The following is a 25980-nucleotide window of genomic DNA, read 5'->3' as shown; positions in this document are numbered from 1 at the left end:
TTGGGAAAAGTAGGGCTTAGGATAGAGTCCAGATTTCTAGCTGGGGAAACTGGGTGGATGGTGATGAAGCCAGTCACTAGGAACAATGAATGATTGAAAAAAAAGAACTGTTTAATTTCTCATGGAATAATTTAGAAAGTAGATGCAATCAAGTCATTTCAATAAGGAACAAAGGATATTTCTCTGTCCATGGGATAAAAGATATAAATAGAATGTAGTTAAACCTACAACTAAAATGCAAAATTTGCTTTGCAAACCCTCAGAAGAAAGCAAACATGATCACAAGGGATAGTGAGGCTCAAAGTAGAGTGAAGGTTGGAGAGAGACCAGAGTCCAGAGGCTGGAGATGGGGTCAGGGACAGCTGCAACATATATTGCTTGATGGTTTTTAAAATGCCTTATGTTTTGACTGAGTCATTTCACCTGCAGTGGAGCCATGAGAATGTCGTGCTTCACTCCTCAGTCATCATCTCCCAACCCTCCCCTGAATGTTCCCTCCATGTCAGTCTTCCAAACCCACTCACCATTTCCCTAACACACTATACCCTTAGACGCCTCCATAACTTCTCACAGGTTCATGCCTCTGTCTTGAACGCCCTTCTCCCTCCTCCTGGACCTGGCACATTTCAACTGATTCTTCAAGATTCATTTATTTTGAGTCTGTTAACAAACAACTTTCGACCTGTGTCGGATGCTGGGTAGGGACAGAGATGATAAGACAAAGTCTCTGTCACTAAAGAGTATTGGCCAGGCAGAGAAGTAGACAGTAAACAGATAATTGCAATAAACAGGGCACTGCTGTAATCAGAAGCAGGTAACAAGTGCCACAGGAAGACAGCAGAGAGAAATACACTGCCTTGGGTTGGGGGCGTTGAGGGAGGATCACAAAAAACCTTTGCTAGTTCAAATGGCATTTGCCGCAGGAAGAATTTCCCAACTTCCCCGAGAAGTTAGCTGCTCTTTCCTCTCTGACCTCATGGAACTTTGTTTTTCCAATGCACAGTATTTAACACAGTGTACCATAATGTTAGATAGGTTCTCCTACTCACCTGTGAGCGCCTCAAGATTACAGTCCTTCACGGAACCCCTCACTGTTCAGCCCATAGTATGTGTTCAATAAATGTTCATTGGATGGGTGGATGAATGGATGGCTGGCTTAAGAGTGGTTATTAATCCTGTAATTTAACACCTTCTATGGCAAGGAACTCATTGAACCTCTGCTACTAGTTTTCTGTGAAGTCTATAGAAGTAAGAGACATGAATTAACAAGATTTTCTCACTGTTGGAAGTACTCTCTGAAAGCAGAAGACGTAACTGTCTTGGACATTCTTTACTTCTTCCAAACCTCTAAAATATCATTCAGATATTTTGGACTCTAATATGCATTCCTTTTTTTTTATTGGAGTATAATTGCTTTACAATGTTGTGCTAGTTTCTGCTGTAGAACAAAGTTAATCAGCTATATGTATACATATATACCCTCCCTCTTGAGCCTCCCTCCTACCCACCCTCATCCCATTCCTCTAGGTCATCACAGAGCACCGAGCTGAGCTCCCTGTGCTATACAGCAGCTTCCCACTAGCTATCTATTTTACACATGGTAGTGTATATATGTCAATGCTACTCTCTCAGTTCGTCCCCCCCACCCCTTCCCCTCCTGTGTCCACAAGTCCATTTTCTATGTCTGCATCTCTTTTCCTGTCCTGCAAATAGGTTCATCAGTACCATTTTTCGAATACATATTCTTAATACTCCAATACCACAACAGTTGACATCTTAGGTAGACTTTATACGCAGGCAGAATCAGCCATAGACAAAGATGAATTTTTGGTGAATTTTCTTTTCCTCATTTGACAACCTTCTTCCACTCCAGACCCTCAGAATTTCAAGGATTAAACTGGTCCTGTCAATTCAGCCACAATAAGGTGGTAGGCTGGTATGAACTCACCTTCCCAGTAGTGTTTGCATTTTGGATAAGGATGCCTTGGAAGCAAAATTATTCAACCAAAAAGTATTTTTCTGAGTACTCGTTATATACGAAATCTTGTACCAAGTGCATCAGGGAATACAAAGAGAATAAAAACATGTCCTGGTCCTCAAGAGGTTTATAGTTTAATTTGGGAGAAACTCATAGACCCATGAAATCTTAAAACACAATACAAGAAAAAATATTCATGATGGTGCATTGGTACATGGCACACTTTGGTCCCTAGGAAAAATACACAGAAACAAAAAGAAATGAACCTTAATCTAACCCTCCATCCAGTCCCCTCTACAATATCCTCAGCAGCTCTCCAGTCAAATACTTCCAGCAATAAGGCATCACTACTTCAGAAGAGAATCCATCCTGCTGCAGAAGAACACAGAAATTCTACTCATAAAAATGTGTCCATGTGTATAATCTTACATTGACCCAAAACCGGGCTTCCTATAACTTCTATCCATCTCAGAGAATGACAGGTAAAGTTCATTTGCTCTCCCTTTTCAAGGTAGCCCTTCCAGCATGTAAAGAAACACATCTACCCTAGGACCGCTCTTCTTCATGCTAAACATCTCCGTTTCCTTCAAAGGCTGCTTATCCAGTATGGTTTCCTGTGCTTGCCGTCTCAGTCATCCTCTTCAAAATATATTTAACTTGTTAGTGTCTCTCTTAAAATGTAGTACCACAAACATATTAAAAGTTAATAATATCATTAATAATATATTATTTCTACATATGTATATATAATATTTCTAGTAACTGTAATATTAATTTTGAGTTAATGTTTATATTATCAAACTACCTACTGGATATTACCACTTGGACCGTCTCAAACTTAATCTGTCCAAAACCAAACTCCTGATCTTCCTCCCACAGTCTTCCTCATCCAGTGTACGGCAAACTCCAGACTGCATTTCTTGAAGCTCTGGCTCAGACCAAAAACTCATCTCTCTTTCGTTAACTCCTTCTCTAATACTCAGCAACCCTAGTGGCTTTACTTTCAAAACAGAATCAGAATCTGACCACTTTTCCCCACTTTCACCACTATAACCTGAGTCCAAATGACCATCATCTCCCAGCTAGGTTTCCTGCTCCCACTGGTCCCACATCTCCCCATCTCAGTCTGTTCTCCAGAGTGCAACCAGATGATGCTCTTAACACATGTCAGACCATGTTGTTCCTCCACTCAAAACCCTCCAGTTGTTCCCCGTCTCATTTTTAAAGCCCTTTAAAACGGCCTGCATGCTCTGGCTCCCTCATCCCTCGATGGCCTCCCACCACTCTCCTCCCATCCTCCATTCCTGCCACATCTGTCGCCTCACTTTCCTCAAACACTCCAAGCACAACCTTGCTTTGGAGTTTCTGCACAAACTGTTCCCTCTGCATGGAAACTCTTCCTGGAGAGACATCACTCTCTCCTTCCGATCTATGCTCAGATGCCACCTGGTCACACTATTTAAAATAGCAAATTCCACCCTCACACCCAAAGCACCCTATCTCTCCCTTATCCTCTTGACTTTTCGTCACAGCACTTAATACCAACTGTTACACCATATATTTTTTATTTGTTTTACTGACTGTCTTCCCCCCTCCCCATTAGAATGCAAATTCTATAAAGGCAGGGAATTCTATCTGTTCTGTTAACTGATGTATCCTTGGGACCTAAAATGGCCCCTGGAACATATTAGACTCGCATGTTGAATGACTGAAAGAACGAATGAGTGAATGAATGAATATGTTCCAACTAGATAAACTGGGGTGAGATCTACAAAAACAATTCTACTCAATTGCCTACACTTTTCCTAATAAGATACCATAGTTTTACCCACCATCTTTTATTAATTTCTTCTTAGGATTTGGGCAAAGGTATTGGCTTAATTCAATTATGAACCTTATGTCATAATTTCCACAAATAGTAGAGCTGTAGATGCTATAATAAAATGGACCTCTTCAAGGCTTAAAAAAATCTATTAAGAACGTTCTCATCTAATTTTGAATTTTAATGATTAGTTACAACAATGAGTAATTAATTTTGATATTTATAGAAAATGAAATGCATTTTTTCCTTTCTGAAAATCTAGCACTTCAGGAACAGCAAATTCTTGGAGAAAAAAATTCTAATGAGATCATTAAAATTGATAGTGTTGTACTTACCTAAGCCGTTAACAGGCACAACAACTGAATGGGCACCAAATAATATCCTCCTTCTTGTGCCTGACTCTGCTATCTGAGTTCACCACTTCCTCCAATCTGTACAAAACTGCCATTGGAGGAGTTCTAGGGATAAAGCATGAGCTTCCCGGTACCTAAGGCACAAAGACAAACACCTGGTTTCTAACTTGTGTTACAAGCAAAGCTAATGTTCTAAATCCAGAAGGAATGTTATCACTTAATTTTTTTAACAACAGATTTTAGGTAACATGAGGTACAACATCCTCAGCAATATTTGCAAGAAAAAAATGCAAAAGCATGTTCCAATAGATAATTCTTAAACTGAATCTCATAAAGGCGCAGAGCGTAACACTAGATTTTTAACTTGGTGAGAGCATTTCTATCAGGAACAGAGGTTATCCAGCCCAGATATGTTGCTTCCTGATACTACAACGAATCACAAGAACAGAGATTAGAGTCCCTAGAAGAGGGATGGAGAGCTCACCCGTTCATTAAATCGTCTCTCTCCAATATTAGGTGTCTGAGGTGAGCCTTTGGCAAGTGCACAGTTAAAGTCACTTCAGGACTGAATTCGCTGACAAGTGCCTGAAGTGCCAATAGTCTTTGATGTTGATTATCCATACGCTTTCAACACCAGATGTGCAGGAAGTCAGGCTGACATTCTGTTGTCAATTTTTGAAGAAACTGACTTGTATCCTTGCCATTCCATTTCTACTCAAAGATAAGCTGCAGGGGTTCCTGCAGGTGACATCAGCGTTTCCCTTAAAGTGGAGTTTGAATCCACTCACATACTTCGACACTCTTAAGGACCCTGAGTTTTTCACTATACTGCAGATGATTTGGTCCAAGACCTTTCTTAGGACAGGTGTAACCCATCAACCATTTCAACTATTTTTAAAAAAGAAAAGAAAAGCAACAAAATGAAACACCCTCCTATGGGCCCCGCCGAACTAATACTTGGTGTGCCTGCCAGAATGAGTTAGCTGCAACAAATAAAATAAAATGATTTTTAAAATGCTCCTTTGGACCAGAAGGAGTCGACTGCTTGTCAAGGTTAGCTGATATTATCCACTTTAACGTTGGAGAGCATCTGCCAAATGCAGCGATTTTAGCTCCGATGAGTTGAGGCTAGGCTGCTCTTTCTAACAATAATTAGTCAGCAGGTTCAGCTGCTTCTGTTCTAGTATTGTTTATTGCAAAACATTACCAAAACATTGACAAAGCTCAAAAGAAAGAAAAATCCACCCAAAATTCTGCCATCCTACAAACCAAACTGTTTACATTTTTTTTATGCTCCCTTTCAGTCCCTGTCCATATGCAGACAGAATTGTTACAGTTGTAATCATAGCACAGACACAATTTTGTAGTCAGGTTTGTCTCAATTAGAGTTTTTAAAGCGTTTTTCCAGTTCACTCTCTCATCTTCATTTCTGCTACTAGGAACACTTCACCCCCACCATTCCTAGTGACCTCCCGTGGGATCTTAAGTGTTGAGGAAGGCTGAAAAAGAATAATAATCAACAGAATTAGGGGAAAGGGTTAAGTTCCCTGTGTAAAGGATGGAGTCTCTAGAATTAAACTTGTGTGGAAAGGATTTCTTTCACCCTTTGTTCCCGTAGTTGGAAACCTTTATGAAAATCGCTATATTTCCCCACCATCAGGCATGTTTTCATTATATTAATAAAGAGGCCTCGCAGGTATTTTCTCTTTACCTAGTTTGTTTTTAAGGCCTGCACAGTATTTAGGACATAGGCATATAGAGACATCTTTTCTTCCAACTGCTATAAGAATTTATGAAACTTGGAATTTTTTAAGTGTGGCTACTACTCCATGCTATATTCACATGAACATGAAGTGATATACGCAGCTGTCAAAACACTGGATACCTGGATGCATCTTTTTACATTTTAACTTGTATTCTTCAGTCTCTGGCTTCCACACCAGGCTGCACATCACTCGTCTGGGGGTGGGGAATCAGTAAAAAGAAAAAATACAGACCCCAGGGCTCACCATTGATCAGGTGAAGCAGAATCTCTGGGGCTGTCTTTGGACTGATGGTTATAACACTGTACATTTAAAATGGCAAAAAGCGTCTGTCTTTCTTGATAACAGCTCTGACTGTTATGGTTTGTGGATTTTTACACGGATGGTAGGGAAAAGGACTATAAGGATTTGGATAAGGAATGGAAGAAGAATGCGGCCTATAGATGCTTTGTTGAAATGTCCTTCTTTGAGTTAGGTAGACCCAAAATGTGAATCACCTGCTCGGATAACCCTAGCAAGCATCAAGAAGTAATAGTTTTGGGGCTTCCCTGGTGGCACAGTGGTTGAGAATCTGCCTGCTAATGCAGGGGACACGGGTTCGAGCCCTGGTCTGGGAGGATACCACATGCCGCGGAGCAACTAGGCCCGTGAGCCACAACTACTGAGCCTGCGTGTCTGGAGCCTGTGCTCCGCAACAAGAGAGGCCGCGATAGTGAGAGGCCCGTGCGCCGCGATGAAGAGTGGCCCCCACTTGCCACAACTAGAGAAAGCCCTTGCACAGAAACGAAGACCCAACACAGCAAAAATAAATTAATTAATTAATAAACTCCTACCCCCAACATCTTCTTAAAAAAAAAAAAGCACTCTGTGTCTGAGAGATCCTAGTGATTTCACCTTGGACAAATAACTTAAAAAAAAAGAAGAAGAAGTAATAGTTTTGTGTTTTTGCGAGCCGACCTAGCCTCTGCCTTCCATACACAATCCTGGAACCCTGAGGAGGCCACAGCCACAAAGGGGGAGGATGTCTGGTGTTGATAATGTTGGGGCAGTATATATCAAATCTTTTCTTTTTTTTTAATTAGAATGCTTTGACCCTGGAAAGCTTTCACTTTCAATTCTATGTTCTATACTGTTTCAATTTTTATAAGCATGGATTCATGCATTATTGGTTCATTTCTTTTTTTAAAAATTGAAGAGTGGGTTATACCCATATGCAGTCCTTTCAAAGGAATGCTCTCACCTGTTCTCCAATGTGTCCTGGAATCTGATGAATCAGATCACTAGTCCCTCCTCTTCAGAGGAAACAAATGAGGGAGAGGATCTAAGGACAGAATCTTTTCCTCTCTCCCTGCATTAGGCAAAGAAGGAGAAAGGCTTTCCAGGAACAAATAACAAGAAAAACAAAGGAGTGGAGGTACTACATAGGTTGGTGTGTTCAAAGATTTAGTGATTCATTATCCAACTCCTACTTACCAACCAGGGTGCAATTTTGTCCCCTGGGGGACATTTCAGCAATGTCTGGGGTTATTTTTGGTTGTCATAACTGGGAGAAGAGAGTACCACTGGCATCTAGTGGGTAGAGGCCAGGGATGCTGCTGAGCATATTAGCATGGCACAGGATAGCCCCGCCCCCCAACAAAGAACTATCCAGCCCCAAATGTCAGTAGTGCTGAGGCTGAGCCCCGGGCTGTAGCATGCAGTGCTAGGCAGTGAGCAGCTTGTAGGAAATAAACCTGAGAAGCTCATTTAAAAAAAGCCAGATCGGGGGAGGCCTTATATTTTATGCCAAGGAGCTCGGGTCTCTTTTTACTGTGGATGATGGAGAGCCAATGAAAGGAAGTTACCTGATCAATTTGGATTTTAAATATATTGCCCTGAAGGGTAAATCAGAGGAGGCCAGTTACTGAAGGCAGAGAAAGCCCTTAGGGTGCTGCTGTGAAAGCCCAGAGAGGAGTGTGAGGGCCTGGACAAGACATGGCCAGAGGGATCGACAGGGCAGCCAACACACATTTAGGGTGTAAAAGTCAGCAAGTGTTGGGAATTGAATGGATGTGGGAAGGGCAGGGAGGATTCCAGGATAACTCCCAGGTTGCTTGTTCAGATTATTGGATGGATGCTGGTTAGATACAGAAAGAGATTTAAGGAAGAAAAAATAATATATCTATAAAATATAAAGGTTTTACAAAGTCTTAGGTATTCTCTGGAGGAGATAAATAACAGAATCTACTCATATAACAAATATTTTAATAGCCATTATCTGTAAAAAATTAGTTTATACCTAGAGCTGGTTAGCTCCTTATGCAAGCAAGCTATTAGATTGAGACTTAGTCTTTCAATTTAAGGGAAAAAAATGTGATGTTATTTTGAGGAAGTCTCCAAGAGCCTTAATGGTTCTGTGATTTCAGGAGATGGAGGGTTTCCCCTTTTTAATCTAGAGTCAACTACACTTAGAGATCATCATGAGGGAACCATACCTGCGGAGTTAATTAAGGTAAATAGGTTGGCAAGGGCTTCAGCCAACTACTCAAGCAAGATCAAAATAATTCTGGCAGCAGAAATTTTCTTCTGGAGCTCTTTTCAGCCTTGAAAGACTGGATTTTTTAGAGCTGATGAAAATAATGGATTCTGGCTATGGAGAACACTGGGGACAACAAAATGCAGAGAGGCGAAGTAGTAATCGAAATGATTGGTTTAGTAATCAACCCATGCACATGATTCTGAATTTCTTCATCCTGAAGTGATATCAAGGAAGATAAAGTCCCCAAATGTGGAATGTTGGTGTCCCTGTGGTCAAGCCCAAAATATTCCAGAATAATTTAATTTTTGAAAAGGACAAGTTGTTTTTAAAAGAACTGTAATTTAATGACTCTTTGGATGACTTGATCTCAGTTATATTTGAGATAATATCTTGATAGTATGGCCTGGAACTTTTTCTCTTTCTGATCTCTCTTATAAAGCAAGAAATAAAAGCACTTGTTTTTTGAATAGTCCAGCGACATAGTAGTATAATCACAATTTGTTAATATTATAAATAGTTATTCATGAAGACTTCCAGAATAAAATATGTGCCATAAATTCTTTGTTGTCATACATTTATTTTTTCACTTCAGTTTAACTTCATTCCTAAAATCTCACTGATTGAGTTACATGTAGGGACAGATGCAAGGACATTTTGAAAGTTCAGATTAAGTTTAAGAGAAAAATATTTACTTTCAACCAGTCTAAAATATCCAAGTCGAGGTTGTAGATAAGCTCTGAAGAACTAATTCTTCAATCATCAATAATGCTGCCTCTGGTTGGAAAACTAAGAGAAAGTCCACGGATTTATCCCATAGCCTGCCATTTACCATTATTGGACTATGATTATAAATGGGTTTGATAAGATAGTTTCCTCTTTGATTCAGACAGTTTATCCTGGAGAAGTGCCTTAAAAGGAAGAATTAGACAATTGCAGGTTTCTGATGGATGTAGCTCTGGTGGACCCGCTGCCAATCCTGGCATTCACATCCCCTGAAATTATGTCAGCTAATGAATACTTAGAAAACATAAAGTTCAGAAGGCTGTCAAATTACTGTACAATTTGAAGTACCAGTATGCACATTGTAGGAAAAAACATATATGTTAAAACCTAGATCAGCCTTGTGAGGAGCTGGAGTAGTCCATAAATTCCATAAAGTCTATAAATTTCATTTTTATTCAGTAGGTGCCACCTAGGTGCTGGCCACCATGACAGAAGTTTTCACAACAATGTATTTCATCTATCCAACAATCCTTTGAAGTAGTCATTGTAGTCTCCCATTTAGAGATGAAGAAGGAGACCTGAAGTTCAAAGTCATCTTTCTAGTAATTGTTGAAGTCAGGATTTAATTCAGGTCTTCTGACAAAAAATCTACTTCTTGGGCATTACACTGTTCTATCTCTTAAAACTTCTAAAAGCATGATAAACTAAGTTCATCATTTTCCTTCCCGATTTAGCTCCTTCTATTGAAAACTCACCATCCCTCTGTCTCCTCCCCCCAGGGCCAATCAACTGTCAACTCCTCCTATTTTTGAGGGCTCCTATCCTGCCTTCAAAACCCTTGCTATTCAATGTGGTCATGAACCAGCATCATTGGCACCACCTGGGATCTTATTATAAACACAGCATCCCAGTCCCCACCCAGACCTACTGAACCAGAACCTGCATTTTTATAAGATCCCTAGGTAATTCATGTGCACATCTCTAGTCTAAGTGACTAGCCCCTCTCCATTCCTGCTACCACCGTTATTCATCAGGCTCTCAGTGTCTCTGATCCTGAGCGTTTACCAATCCCCTAACTACTCTTCCTCTGTTTTGGTCTCTCCCTAATCCCTCATCACCCAATTCCTGTTCATAAACCACCAACACATTGACTTTTCTAAAGAAAAGATTGAGTCACTCTCCCCCACCCCCAACTCAAAAACTTCCACTTGCTTTTCAGGGCCAATGAAAAATAACAATAGTTAACAAGTACATCCTTTGTGCCACATATTTCTTAAACCCTTTACATTAATTAACTTGTTCACTCCTTAATCAACCCTGTGAAATTGATACTATTATTAGCTCAGTTTTAGAGATGAGAAAACGGACACTGAGCGAGGTTAAATAACTTGCCAAAGGTCATGCAGCTGGTAAATGGTAGAACCAGGATTAAAGCTGCAGCAAACTCTTTAGCCTGGCATCGAATGGCCTCCGCATTCACATGAAAAAGGAAGGGAGGGTCTTTGCCCAAGTACCCACTTTTTGCCGGGAACTTTACTAAGAATTTCCTCTGGATTATACCATTTAAACCTCACAACAACCCTATAGCAAGGTTTTGATGTTATTATTCCAATTTTTACCGGTCAAACTAGGAATGAGAGAAAACTGAACCAAAATTCAGTTAACTCCAAGCCAATATAATTTCCACTGTATAGCGCTACTATTCCTTCCACCTGGAAGGTGTTCCCTGCATCTCTGAAGGCCCTAATTTCACTGCCTTTTAAGGCCAGTACAAATCTGAGGCACAAATTTTCCCCTTTTCCTCCAATTTGGATGTACTCTTTCCCTCCTCTGAAATCTTTTTCTTTTTTTAATATTTATTTATTTATTTATTTATGGCTGTGTTGGGTCTTCATTTCTGTGCGAGGGCTTTCTCTAGTTGTGGCAAGCGGGGGCCACTCTTCATCGCGGTGTGCGGGCCTCTCACTATCGCGGCCTCTCTTGTTGCGGAGCACAGGCTCCAGAGGCGCAGGCTCAGTAGTTGTGGCTCACAGGCCCAGTTGCTCCGCGGCATGTGGGATCCTCCCAGACCAGGGCTCGAACCCGTGTCCCCTGCATTGGCAGGCATATTCTCAACCACTGCGCCACCAGGGAAGCCCCTTCCTCTGAGATCTTAATAGCCCTTTACCTCCAATTTTCTTTTGGCACGACTTCTATTTTCTTTTATGGTTATTTTATGGTTATTTTTGTATGTGTGTAAATATGTATATACATGAACCATGATTCAGTAACTGTGATTATTGTTCCTGAACTGTAAGAAGATTAATCTAAGGAAACAAATGAAATTAGAGCCATTATATTAAGAAAATTTAATATGAATTCATGAACAGGAAAAGATACAAGTGTGATAATTGAGAGTTGAAACAAGAATTATTATCCTGGTTAAGATAGAATTTGAGAAACAGACAAAAGTTAATATTTACTACTTAATTTCTTCCCATAAAATCAAGCAAAACTCTGTTATGAGTTGATTTTCATGCAAGATGTTTCTGGATTTTCCACCAGCTCATCAGTTATTTTCTGTCACTTTGCTTACATCTTTCATTCTATTTTATTTTTCCTGACAGCCATTATCTGTTATAAACAATCATTTCAGATGGCTCCATTTTGATAATAGTTCCAAAATTACCTCAATATAATTCCAACCTTTTCTTACTACCTGGCATATATCATCCCACAAATAGCCCACTTTAAATTAAATGGAATATGAAAGGAAAGAAGACTTGGCTTAAATATTCTTTTAAGGACTCCTATTGTGATAATTCCTGTAACACTAATAAGCCATTGGCAAGTAAGTTTAAAAGTTTACCAGTCCACTATTTTTCCAAGGCATATGTCACATACCATATTGTCAGCCAAATAATAAAATTTATATTTTCTACTATTCGTTATTATTTATTATTATTACTGATCCCCAGTAAAGAGATTTATGGTCTTATAACTGCATACAATTTTATAATTCAATAAGTATTTTCATATTGGCCACAACCAAGAAAAGTTTCATTTCCTCTTTGACTGAGACTGACTCCCACAACTAAATAAAGGTCAGTGGTCACTATTCCAGTAATTCTTTTTTTTAACGTGCTTCAGAAAGCAGAGATCTAAAGTGTATTTCCAAAAGCGTTTTAAGATTCACTTTAAGAGGGGGATGTAGTAGGCAGCTTTGGACCTGAATCCTTTCTGGAGAGAGCATCTCACCTGGTTTCCATGGAACACCCTGTAGGACAAACTGAAAGGTGTTTAAGTCAAAGGAATGTCCAAAAGCCAAAACGAACTTCACACATATCAATTTTTTTTTCTATTTGATTCAAAAGAGAACTGGAACTAAGTGGAAGTATCATTATACTTACAGTGCTGTAAACTCAAAAGGGCCTTGAAGTTTCGATAATTTAACAGCACTAGAATGTACATTTCATGAGGGGAGGCACCTCGACTCTTGCTCATTGCAGATTTTTCCGGCATTTGGCACAGTGTCTGCCATATAATATGTGCCTAATAAATACTTGTGTAATAAATGAATAAACTCCCCTCATTACACTGATGAGGAAATTGGAGGCCAAAGCAGTCAGATGACCTAACCAAGGTCACACAGTAACTTTGAAGCTGTCCCAGCACTTAGAACTTCAGTCTATAACCCCTCATTTGGTATCATTTGTGCTGATTTCAACAGAAGCAAATGCAGATGTTGAGGTGGGGACAGAAGTGAATGAAAAGTGAAAATAAAATAGAAGTCTGGAGACTATTTTCAAACACCTCATCAGAAGCCAAAAATAAAGTTTATATAAGATTGGAAAAGGAGTACAACAAAAAAAATTTTTTAATTAAAAACTCTTCCAAGAATAAACAAACAAAACTCCCACCTTGTCTGATTGATGGCCACAAAAATTACAGAGGTTTTAAAAAAACAATTTTTAATAATAGAAAATTAGCCCATTTAAGGAAAACAAGGAAGCCCACAAAACATAGCAGGTTAGCCATAAACTGAAAACTAGACCAAATATAATTTGAAAAGTACTTTGAGAAGGACTCCAAAGGCAATAAAACCCTTTTTATAACACATTTTTTAAGTGGGCTGAAGAATCTACGTAACAATTTAATGATCAGCGTCTAAAAGAGGTACACTCAGGGAAAAAGATCAGACAGCAGTTGAGTAAATGAATCATTTTTCTTGGTCTTTGGGGGGGGAAAAAATGCTAGAGGGGAGATTCATGCATCATAAATGACTTTTGAAACATACAAGTCAGTTCTACTATAGCAAATAGTGAAAATTCTTACTAAAATTCTGCTAACCATCATCAAGTAGAGAAAAACAGGCAGAAAACATTGTCTACTTCTATTTAAAACTAGTTTATCCATACTGGAAGAAAACATACATTTCTGACTAATCACTTTATTCCACTATCTCATTTAAACTTCAAAATAATATGAGGATATAGGTATTACCCCTACAGATAAACAGACTGAAGTTTAGATAGGTTAAGTAATGTGTCCTATTTAACACAGCAAATAAGAGCCTGTATATGAACCAAGGCTGGTCAAACTTCTATATCAAGATTTTAACCACCACGTCACACTGCCTTACTCTTACCCCTTCTTTCTTTTTTTTTCCCCCTTTGAATATAGCTGAATTGGTTTGCCCAAATCTCACCATGATGTAACACATTAAACAGCCAGGTTTCTAAATATGTGCAAGGAGGGACCTTGTCATATTTGACTTTGTGTCTCTAAAACCTAACCATTGCTTAGCACAAGGTAAATGTTCAGTAGGTGTTTGATAAATTGAAATGAGTTGGATAAACGTAACGCATATTGTAGTACCATGGCAAATTTCTGACAAGAAACACAGTTGGTTATGTCTGGGTTCACAAAGTCTATACTTTAAAAATTGAGACTTAAAGGACTGCAACAGATAAAGGTTAGATTTTCCTACAATCAATACGTTGGCTCTGACATAAAGAAACAGCCACTGTACGGGACTTCCCTGGTGGTCCAGTGGTTAGGAATCCGCCCTTCCATTGCAGGGGGCGTGGGTATGATCCCTGGCCGGGGAACTAAGATCCCACGTGCTGTGCAGTCAAAAAAATAAAATAATAAAATAAAATAAACAAAGATGTATTCAGAAAAAGAAAAAGAAACAGCCACTGTAGTTGTAGGTATCAGTGGATCACAGAAAATCAGTGCATTAGGCAGAGTTTCATGTTGCAAACAATAAGGTTGACATTGGCTACTGGAAAAAAAAAAAAAGAGAATTCACTGAAAACTACTGGGTAATTCACAGAATCAACACAAAGACGGAAGAACTAGGCTCAAAATATAAGCAGAAACCAGGAAAATATAGGTAACCAGAACCACTGACAAGGTCACATGCCAGGAAGAGCCTGGTTAGGTGCTCAGCCATCACCGCTGAACTTTGGGTGGCACAGCTGGATCGCCACCACTTACAGCTTAGGGAACTCTGCTAAAACTGCTGACAGTCATCACTGGACTGGACACTGGACGCCACAGCCACCACCACCACCACCACCACAAGAAATGCTAAACTGTCCCTGCTTCTTTAGGTAACTAACCGCAGATTCAAATTCTTGGGCAGGAGACTATGGCTGAAGTTAGTCAGTCTAAACTTAAGCTGCAAGGGAGAAAAAAATAACTGGCTTTTTTGGCCTCCGCCATGGGTGGGCTCTGCTTCTCCCCAAGTCTACACAAGATTCCACAAACACAGAAAGTGAATTTGAATGCTGGGTGACCACAATAAAAAAGATGTATTTACTACAAAATTACAACCTGAGAATATTCTAGCTAAGGGGGTCTCCAAAATCTAGTAACGACCTCCAGGTTAATCCTGTTTAGGAAGTGGAATGCATTCCTAGAAAAGGGACCATGATTTTATCAGCACTGTAGAGGGACATTACCGCAGGGGTTGCATGAAGGCACATTTCCTGCATCAGAGACTGACAATTATGGTTTCATTCCCTTCAAAGTCCCTGAACTTATGACATGCCTGTGGCCATAATTTCTTACCACACCTGTTCAGACATTTGTTGATTACTTCCTCCTAGGCTACAGTGAGGCTTCTGAAGCCCTTCATAATGACAGTGATGATGGTTTACATTTACTAAGTGCCCAGAGCTGTGCTAAGAGCTTTACAGGTACTAAGTCATTTTATTCTCACAATTACCCTATGAAGTAGGTACTATGATTACACTCATTTTATGGATCAAGAAAGTGAGGCAGAGAGGTCACTTAACTTGCACAAGGACACACAGCAGGAAAGCAGCAGGGCCATGGCTGGAACCAGGCAGGCTGGCTATAGAACCTCTCCTCTTCACCACCTCCCTTTGAGAGGATTGCCAGCAATCCCTACTGGACTGCTGGCTTATACCATTTATTTCCTTGATCAGATCAGCCACTACAGAGAATTAGCATTTTACACATCCAGCGTAGTACTTTTGTGGCACCTCCAGCACTTCTACTTGCACACCTTTATCAACCCTTATGGATCAAACCTACTTACCAGAAGGAAACAATGTTGAAAAGGAAAATCATAATAGAAAGAACAAGCAAACAGGGTGATGAGTCCCACTCACCAGCTCTGGCTGACTGTGAGCTTTGGATGGATCTCAATCTGCTGCATTTGAACTATGCAGTTAAAATAACTATACAGTCAGCCAACCACATCCACGGGTTTTGCATCCGCAGATAAACTAACTTTGGATCAAAAATATTCAAAAAAAAATTCCAGAAAGTTCCAAAAAGCAAAACTTGAATTTGTTGCACACCAGCAACTATTTATATAGCATTTACATTGTATTTTTTATATAACTGAAATAATTTTTAATTGAAACAGTTACCAGCTCCAGTTGAAATCACAGCAGTTTCTTAAAGCTATAATGATCTGTCAACTCAAAGAAGTATAATTATTAGCCTATAATTTGCTTGTATACAAGGGAAATCAATCAAGATTGTTTTCATGTCCTCTTAACACAGCAAAAACAGGATTTAGATACGAAAAATAAAAAATAGAGAGAGAGAGAGAGAAGAAAAACCACAGTTTGAGAATAGTAAACTTTGTTTTCCTTTCTTTGGCAAGCTACTTATTACCTGTCAGTAAACAAGGAAGCCAGGTGGGGTATCCAAGCCTTGGTGGGGCACCTGAGTCATCAAGGAAAATAATTCCGATAATTTAATGGTCCTTCAAAATCTTTAGGCATTTAAACTGTGACATCTTCAAGACAGGGTGTCTCTACTGTGTCTATCTGTGCCTTCCTTCTGCACCTCCACCTCCATTAGGCCAGGGCTCAGCATCTCCCTCACTAGAATCTCTCAGATCTTTAACAGATGTAGAAATAAAGTTGCTGATAATAAATTTTTTCCAAAGCAAGTTGGAGCATGATAAACTGATCTTAAAATTCTGAAGAGAAGATGTACAAGTATAGCCTTGAAAATTTTGAGGGCTTATCATTTACTGAGAAGGGAGTTTTCAAATATCTTTGATTTGAATTTGTGTATTCTTTTAGTTATGTCATTCTTTGTTTTATACATTTTGAGGCTGTTATTATGTGCATATAAATTTAGATTTATATACCTTCCTGGTTAACTAAAACTTTTAACATTATGAGGTGTTCCTCCTTGTATTTACAACTATTTACATAGAATTTACATGGTACTAGGTATTATAAGTAAACTAGAGATGATTTAAAGTATATGGGAGGATATGCAAAAGTTATATGCAAATACTAAACCATTTTTTATAAGGGACTTGAGCATCTGCAGATTTTGGTATCCATGGGGGGTTCCTGGAACCAATTCCCCTTGATACTGAGGGATGACTGTATTACCATAATGCTAAGTGCTGTAATGAACGTATATACATTTTTTTCCATTGCACTTTGTCGCCTGGGTGTCCTTGCCCTGAACCCATTCATTTCAGGGCTAGGAAATCTCAGGGTCATCCCCCTGCCATATGCCCACAACTTCCAGGCAAACTTCAGCTTCTGAATCTTAGTTACCTTCTTTCAGAAAATGGACATCTGTCCTCAGTTTAAAGAATAAAAATGTTCCATCCATGATCCCTCTCAATTATATTATGTAACAGACAGGGCTCAAACAGGAAAACAGAGCCACTCTAAGTACTTAAAGAAGAGGGAAGGCAATGCAGTGAATTGGTTATACAAGTGACAGATGAGCCGATAAGCCAGAGGACAGTGAAGCAACTCAGAGCTTAGCAACAACAGGAAGCCACTACCACCCCTGGGTGGAGGACAAAAGAAAGAGGTGGTGACACTGGAGCCTGGGATGTAAGCTCTCCTAGGCAAATGTGAAAACCCCTGGTCTATGTAAACATTTCTATAAAACAATACTTACCACTTCCCCACATTCTAAATCAGTGCTTATAATCTTCTGACAATCTTTTTTTTTCCCCTAGATTATCTGAACTTCAGAGTTCAAACCCCAGGTCTTTGCATTTTTTTCTAGACAAGATTCTGGTCTTCTGTCTTCTAGAGAACAAATTTTGACCAGCCTTAGATGTGAATCAGCCCTCCTGACCAATCTTCTAGCTCTTCTTAAATCATCTCACTTGTTCTACCTGATTTTCTAATGACATTGTTAACTTGGACTACTCATAGTACACTCGGCAAAAGTGTTATCAATACAAGTCATCTAACATCTTAAGGACATTAATAAAATAATATTAACAAAATGCATGGAACAGATTATAGAGAGGAAGGATGAGAAAAGTTGCAACTCTTCAGGTTTCAAGGTAACAGAAACCCAGCTTAAATTCAATTAGGCAAAAGGAGGAATGTATTGGTTTGGGTGCTACAAGAAGGGCAGGACTACAGGTGGACCACAAAGACAGAGACTTGAATATAAGCAACCTTGGAACCAGAAACGTGAGTCCCACCAGGATATTCTATCTCATCATTGCTTTTTTCTGCAAGTTTATTTTATTCATTTAAACTAGCTGCAAGCATATGATGAGGAAAATGGCTGCCAGCAGCTACCATACTTCATCTCGGCTTTACAGCCAGAGAAGAACAGCCCATACTTTGAGTACTCCCTAGTTCAAAAACCCAAATGATTAGCTCTGACCACCCATTCTCCATCAACTGTGACCAGGTGCAAGGTCTGTAAGAACATAGCAGCTCACATTCAAATCAACTGCTTAGAGTGAAAAAAGGAGTATGTCCCAGAAAGGGTGGATGATGTTCCCAGAAGAAAAGGGAAACCTGGTGGGCAGACAAAATAACAGACATTTACTACAAATAGTATAACCTGAGCCCCAAAATACCTATTCCGGTGAAGGAAGAGAAAGAGGCCAAAAGGAAGAGAAAGATTTAGGGAAAACACTTAACATGTGATGATGAAAGCAAAAGCTTATTTATGTGGAAACAGATTTCTTTCCACTGCCTTCTTCCAGATAAGATTTTTAGATATGTAATATTAGTCCTAAAATGTCCCAGCTCCTCACTTCCCATACCTAACACAGCACCCAGTGCAATACAGACCAAATCCTAATCCCCTTAATCCAGTCTATCCTTATGCTTCTTCTCCTCAACTAATATGCCAAAATACCACACAAGATTTTGTGTAGTCTAACAAGCTCAACCTCCCACTTTCTGACAAAATTATAAGTAAGTAAAAAGATGGAAGTTAGTCACAACTTTAAAACTCATTATTTGATTAAAACAAAAATAACTACCTTAAAGATGGGTTGCATTTATTCTTCAGCGACATCAGCATATCATAAATGATTTGGAGGAAAATAGTTGTATCAACCAGGAATTTGATTTTTAAAATCAAAATCAAAAATTTGAATTTGTAGGAACAGTTGAATCAAACAGGAATTAGGTTGGTAATTTGGCTAAAATTTAGTAATCTATCCTAGTCTTAAGTGGTTAGACTAAATTTTAATCCAAAATAAATCTATTCTGGATAGATTTACTGCATTGTATTTCTCCTGTATTGTAAATCCTCAATAAATGCTTATTATATAAGTAATACAGCACCCATAGGCACAGAAAGAAAGAAAAACTTAACTCTTCCTTTAGGGAGGAGGTCAATAAGAGCATCATGAGCTCACTAAGGGGATGGAGTAAGTAAAGGAATTGTAGATAAGGGAAGAGTATGTGCAAAAACAGAGGTCTGAACAAGCAGGAGAATGCCAATTAGTTAACTATTAGAAGAATGGAGAATACAAATGGGAGAGTGGTGAGAGAGGCAATAAAAAAAGTTGGCAGAGCTTGAATCATAAAGGGTTTTATAGTTCATGTTAACTAATTAGATGTTCATTCTGAAAACATGGGAAGGCTGAAGATTTTTTAGTTGGGAATGGGTGAGGGAGAAGAAAAATGATCATATTTGCAGTTTTTACATTTTATAATAATCTTGCTGAAAGCACTGAGGAGATAAAATGAAGAGATCTGGGCCAGAAGCTAAGGAGAACCATTATAGGTGAATATTATATTAATTCATGGGGTAAATAATGAATGCTCCAAATTGAGACATTCTAAAATATTTCATCAAAAGAAATAATAGGATTTGAATCTTGGATATGAGGGAAAAGGCAGAGACTAGGGTTTCAATTTCCCAGCTGAATATGTTGGTGCCACAATCCAAGATCAAGAATATAGAAGGAGAATGTTTGTAAGGGGGCAATAATGAGCCCAGTTTAGGACATAGTATGTTTCCTGTGGTAAGTCCAGGAGAAGCTGCCCAGGAAACACTCAAACTTGTATGTTTATCATCTGGGACAGAGGCCTGAGCTAGAGAAAGAGATTTGAAACTATGAGAAGAAAGGTGGTAATTCAAGCCATGCAATTGGATGAAATAATCTAGGGGAGTGTGCAGAATAAAAAAGAGGAGTCCCTAGGACAGAGGCCCGGATTGTATCCAACTTGTTTTTACTTTGGCCTATTTCTCAATTAGAAAATACTCTGGTTTATAAAAATTAAAAATATAAGAAAAATTGTACTTTAGTTGAAAAATTGGCATAGGACATACAGGGAAAATTTTTATATGAAAAAATATAAATAGCTAAACATTAAATATATGTATATACATATATATGTGTGTGTATATATATAGATAGATATAGAGATATAGATATAGATATATACACACACACACACATATACACACAGTAGAAGATACAGTTGATTCACTTAGAGGCGGGTAATGACCTTCCACAGAGCAACCCCCTCCAAGGACCTTGAGTGGAAATATTCTGCTTTCAGCTCAAGTGGGTAATGGGTATAGAAATAGACAGATGGCATAACCCACACAGATATTTTTCTTGAAGGCCAAGGGCTAACCTCTTGTACTAGTTCTTTGATAGCTAGAGAGTGTCCTGAAGGCCCTTCTGAATGGCCCGCATTTTGCCCAGGTCATGGAAGACATCCATGATATGAGAGCTGCAGTGATTTGAAGGGAATTAGCAGGGCTGCAAGTAACAGCTACTATGGAACTGAATGCCATAAAGAGTAACAAAAACTCTGCATGAGAATTCTATGGCAGTAAGAAAGGTAGGTCCCCAAACTTCCTGTGGACTGATATCAGTGGCTTCAATGACAGGTAGAATTGTTTACATTATATAGTTGTAACATTTGGGTATGGACATAAAGCCAACCACCCTTTTACTAACATGATATACCTCTCTGACTTGGAAAATCTCTGAAGGGAAAAATGAGTCTCACCCTTGAGTTCTCAAATACACATTTTTCATAGTTGACTTTGAGATACTATAAGAGGCTTGTAAAAACTATCCAAAGAACGGACTTTTGTTGACAGTAAATCATAGAAGTATATCATGTCACCCAAGAAGACTGATTCCTCAGTCCCAGCAGTCATCCAAGATGTTGTTCAATGGGTGTTGGAAGATGGCCAAGGAGTGCAGATGCCAAACAGCCTTGCAATATATTCAGACTCATCAAAATATGCCTGGGAGGATAGTGTTTACTTGCCATTTCTCCAAAAAACAAAGTTATAACTGCCCTGGCTGTCAAATTTCAGAAAGATTTATGCCCCATGTTCAGGAAGATCAATGATAATGATAATAATAACTACCATTTATTGAGTACCTATCATGTGTCAGGCCCTATGCTAAGACCTGTACATATGTTAGTTCATTTAATTCTCACAACAGCCCTATGGTGGATAAATAATGCTTATAGCAACTTCTTCCAGGTCACATAGTTAGAAAGTGGTAGAGCCAGAAGTCAAACCCAGATCTTATTGATTCCAGTGCCTGTCTGTGGTGGTCTTTGCTTTATGCTATATTGCCTCTTCTACTGAGGGCTGGTACAGGCTGTGTATATGAGCATGCTAAAGTGACAGCTGTCATTCTAGAAAAATTAAACACCACTCTTTTTCTCATTAAAGAGAACCAAGATAGCTCCTGCAGGAGGTGTAGAAAGCTGATAAATCCACCACCATAAGTGTTGTCATACTCGAAAAGAACTTCAGCCTTGGGTTAAAAAGAAAGAACAGCTTTGGTTCTGTGGCGGTAGAAACACCAGTTCCAGCTCCACCATGTGCCATCCTAGTGATGGGCACAGAACATGGGGGCCAGGATAGCTCTTCTGCCTTCCCATTTGAGAATCCTTACCTGTACGTTGTAAAGTTGTTCAGAATCCCTGGCACAGAGGTAGCAAATGGGATGGCACAAGCCAGGTACCAAGGAAATCTTGATGGCAGAAATTTGAAGTGAACTAAAAGGTGTCTAGAGCAGATTTAGGGGGGAGTTAAAGTAACTTGAGATCCAGTGAAAAGTAGCCCCCAGGCAATCTTGGCTTACCCTTCAGACGGTTTAAGAGGGGCACTCTTTTTAGAATGTGGCCCAATAAGGACATCCATGGACAGTGTCCAAGTTTTTGAGTCAGATAGGGAGACTGACCTGCCAAACCAAGTCTTCATCCACAGAACCACCCAATATTTCATCATAGAAGCCAGATTCTTTAGCTAGGAATACCTCTGAAATGCAGAAAAACCCCTCCTAAAGTGAGACCTAAGAGGTAGTAAGGGTCAGAGGCCAGCTGTCTCGCTGTGGGGTTATGAGTATGGACTGCCAACAGCTGTGGACAGATAGACAGACAGACACAGACACACACACACAAACACACACACGCGTGCGCGCTTAGGGATAGGTATATCACTGGCTTTGATTCTACCCCAAGGACAAGTTCTACCAATTCAGAAAAGTGTTAAAGGTTTTAGTACCAGTTCAGTGTGAAGGGCTCTTCTGAGGCCTCCTTGGAATTCAACCAATAAAACTGAGTCATTCCATTCCATCTCTTGGGCAAGAGGCCAAAACGATCACTGACCCCACTTCACGCTGAAGCCTATGGACATCACTGATGGCATTCCCATCTGCTGTCACAGCAGGATAAAGTGTAACCAACAATCACAACACGCTTTGAAAACACAAAACTTCCATCTTTTTCTAAAATCGCTTTTAGTTTCAAGAACCAAAAAAAAGTGTCTAGAGAATTTCTAGCCAGGAGTATTCTACCTTTTGCTGTGGCAATTCTGTCTGTTCTGTCTGTGGCTATTAAAATTACACAGGAAAATGACACAGAAAAATTGTGATGTGATCACTTTATCAGGCCCCCTGATGGTGACTATTGAAATTCAATATGAAGTTATTATTTGATCCTGTCCACAAAGACAAATAAGAATATTACTTCACTACTACCTTTAAGGGAATTCAACCTTTCTTGGAGCTCTGCTGAAAAACACAAGTCCTCAGAAATTCAGTCTCATCTTTAAGAAGATTTATAGAAACTTAAGGGACTAAAGTCTTGAGATCTGGAATAAATTAAATAATTTTTAAAACATTTTAAATAATGTTCTTGTTCCATTGCTTAAGATGATTGATTACTTCTGAATGTATCATACTTTTCCAGACTACCTTCTTCAACTGTAGCCTTCACACTGAAAACTGGTCTTTCATTATAGAATGGGCACCAAGACAACTGAGTTTCTTTTAGATAATAAGTTAATTAGCAGTCATTTTGTATAGAATCAAACATTTAAATATTTATATGCAAAATCAGAATTATTTAGAATTTTGAAAAAATATTCTTACCCAGCACAGACACTATAGTTTAAGGAATATTCCTGAATCACTTCCCGTGACTCACTAACCAGCTATCACATTTGTTCAACATACAAAAGCACTGATCTTTGATTGGGTCAATTTTATATTTTTTCCAGAGTTAGACAGATTTCAGATTTAACCAGTTCCCTAAATTAACCTTATAATCAATTGTCACATCTCTTTTCACGCAGAAAGAAGGGGTGGGGGTTGGAACGCCAACAGATCCATGAGTAAGTTGCTTGGAATTAAATTCTTTATTTGTAAAATAGTGTGGGTGGGGGCAGGAGGAACTCTTTGAAATTCTTTGAGTACTACTATTTGAAATAGTTTTCATTTTCTTCATTCATCTCTCACCTCCTCGTCCTTATTCGTCTCATTATTACCACTCAAAAATCCTCTCATTCACCTCAATTCCCTGTTCCATTCCCTTTAGTGGCCTTCCAAAAACTTTCTCTTCCTCTCTGTTCCTAAAATCCCCAATCACAGGACTCTACTTCTAGCCTGTTAATATTCAAGGAAAATAGAATACAGCTGAGGTATTTTTCTTGTTACTTCCTTTCTCTTCCTCTCTGAACTCCTTTGTATTGTAAACTGTATTCCTCCTTTTAATCTTTGGCTCCAGGATGAAATGTCTCTCCTTCTGATAAGGTTATCCTCTTCACCTTTACACTTGATCCCAAAACTCCTGCCGTTGCCTTACTTCTTTGCTCCTTCACTTCTCCTCCTTGAATTTTTTAATCTCTCCTGACCAGTCATGTCTTATTCTGCCTACTCAGATAGACCTAGTCTTTAAAAATAAACAAACAAAATTCTTCTCTTGACCTTGCCTTTTCCCCCAGGTTTCCTCCTCTTATCATCTCATCAATACCCAAATTATTGGAAGAGTGGTCTACATTTGCTTCCTACTTTTCTTCACTAGCCCTTACTCTCAAATGCCTTGTAAGATCACAATGACCTCCTACACATCAAATCCAACATCATTCTCTAAAGCTTTTGCAGTATTTAACACCGTGGATGACTTTGAATCTCCTGAAACCCTTTCTCCCCTTGGTTTTCTGATCCTGTACTATCCTGTTTCTCCTAAGAACGTCCTGGCCATGCCTCCCCCTTGTTCTTCCTTCTCCTGCCCTCTGACACCAGGTATTCCCCATGGTTTTACCCTTGGACCTCCTCTTTACATCCCCTTACTCTATCCTTTGATAATCTAGGTATTTGAGGCTCTTTTGACATCTGGGTCTCCAGTCCAAAAGCTCTCTCTCAAGCTGCTCCACACATATGTCTCTACCTGACAGACAATCTCATTCATAACACTAGGAGCTCCTCAAAGGCATAAACTATGTTTTATACATTCTTGAACTTCAATCCCCCACCTCCACCATCAGTGCCAGGAACAGCATAGTAGGAACTCAATAAAACTTATTTAAGCTGAACTAAACAGTACCTCCCATCAACACCTGAAACTGAACAGACACGAAACTAAACAGCTATCTGGGCCTCCACAACCCAAAACAAGCCAGCCTCCTAACTTCCCTATTTCCCTTAATCACATTACTCACTTCTAACCTCCAAGCCGTAAGATCTCAGCTCCAACTATGACATGTTCTTTCTCCTTGCCCCCTACAGCCAATAAATTACCATGTGTTAGTGACTCTTCCTTTGTTATGTTTTTATATCTGTCTACTCATTTACCTTCTTTCTATCATACCTTCAATCCAAGGCCTTAGTTACCTCCCACATATCTTATTGTAATAGCTTTCCAAATCAGTTTCTCCATCTCTCTTACATACTCCTTCTAGATTAATCTTCATTTAACACACTTCTAATGACACTGTTCTGCATCTCAAAAATAGTTAATATGTATCCCTGGCCTAGAAAATTAAAAACGTGTTGCCCTAGCATCCAAAGTTCTTCATAATATGGCCCCCAAAATACCTATATGCTTAGAAAGACTAGAGATCTACTCAAGTTATCTCAAGAAAAGAAAACATTTCAAAGGATACTCACTGATCAACTGAGAGTTGTCAGAAAACAAGAAAGCTCTAACACTCAACCACTCTTTCTGTCAGTGTCTCTGCTTCTCTTTTCAGTTTCCCTTCTCTCTATTTCCCTGCTTCCTCTAGTTATTCAGTTTCCATTCCGTCATAGTCTCAGCTAGCACAATACGACCACTCCCAATACCTTCTAAACCTTGGCAACTCTCAACACGTCCTTGCAGTTTCTGTCCCCACTGCTAATTGGTTCAACCTCTTGATTTCCCAGTTCCAAATCCTACAGAGTCCAGATGGCCTAGTCCACCTTTTCATGCTGGATCACAGATATGCCACAGAACAACCTATAGATTGTCTACACTTGGATCAGATGCCCATCAATTCCAATCAGATATGAACTAGTCACATGGGGGATGGGCAGGCCAGCAGGTTCAGAGACACCTTGGGACACCCTGGCAGCAGGGCTGTGGGCAGAGAAGATTCCTTTTTTGATACAAATTAAATTAAAAAGATAAAACCGGGGCTTCCTTGGTGGTGCAGTGCTTAAGAATCCGCCTTGCGTCTTGGTCCAGGAAGATCCCACATGCCGCGGAGCAACTAAGCCTGTGCGCCACAACTACTGAGCTTGCACTCTAGAGCCTGAGAGCCACAATTACTAAGCCCACGTGCCACAAATACTGAAGGCTGCACCCCTAGAGTCC

General features: G+C 39.4%; 1 long non-coding RNA gene across 1 annotated transcript in view; it reads right to left on the bottom strand.

Annotated features, from left to right (window-relative positions):
- The window catches only part of LOC113619895 (uncharacterized), a 321238-nt gene that overhangs the window by 238232 nt on the left and 57026 nt on the right, over nucleotides 1-25980 (bottom strand). The window contains exon 3 of the long non-coding RNA XR_003432572.1: nucleotides 4136-4287. This is a non-coding gene — a long non-coding RNA (uncharacterized LOC113619895). The remainder of the gene's footprint in view (nucleotides 1-4135; nucleotides 4288-25980) is intronic.

Source organism: Aethalodelphis obliquidens, unplaced genomic scaffold (assembly GCF_003676395.1).
Source record: "Aethalodelphis obliquidens isolate GAN/ISIS:26980383/991018 unplaced genomic scaffold, ASM367639v1 scaffold7, whole genome shotgun sequence".
Classification (NCBI taxonomy): Eukaryota; Metazoa; Chordata; class Mammalia; order Artiodactyla; family Delphinidae; genus Aethalodelphis; species Aethalodelphis obliquidens.
This window is presented reverse-complemented; position numbering and strand designations above follow the sequence as displayed.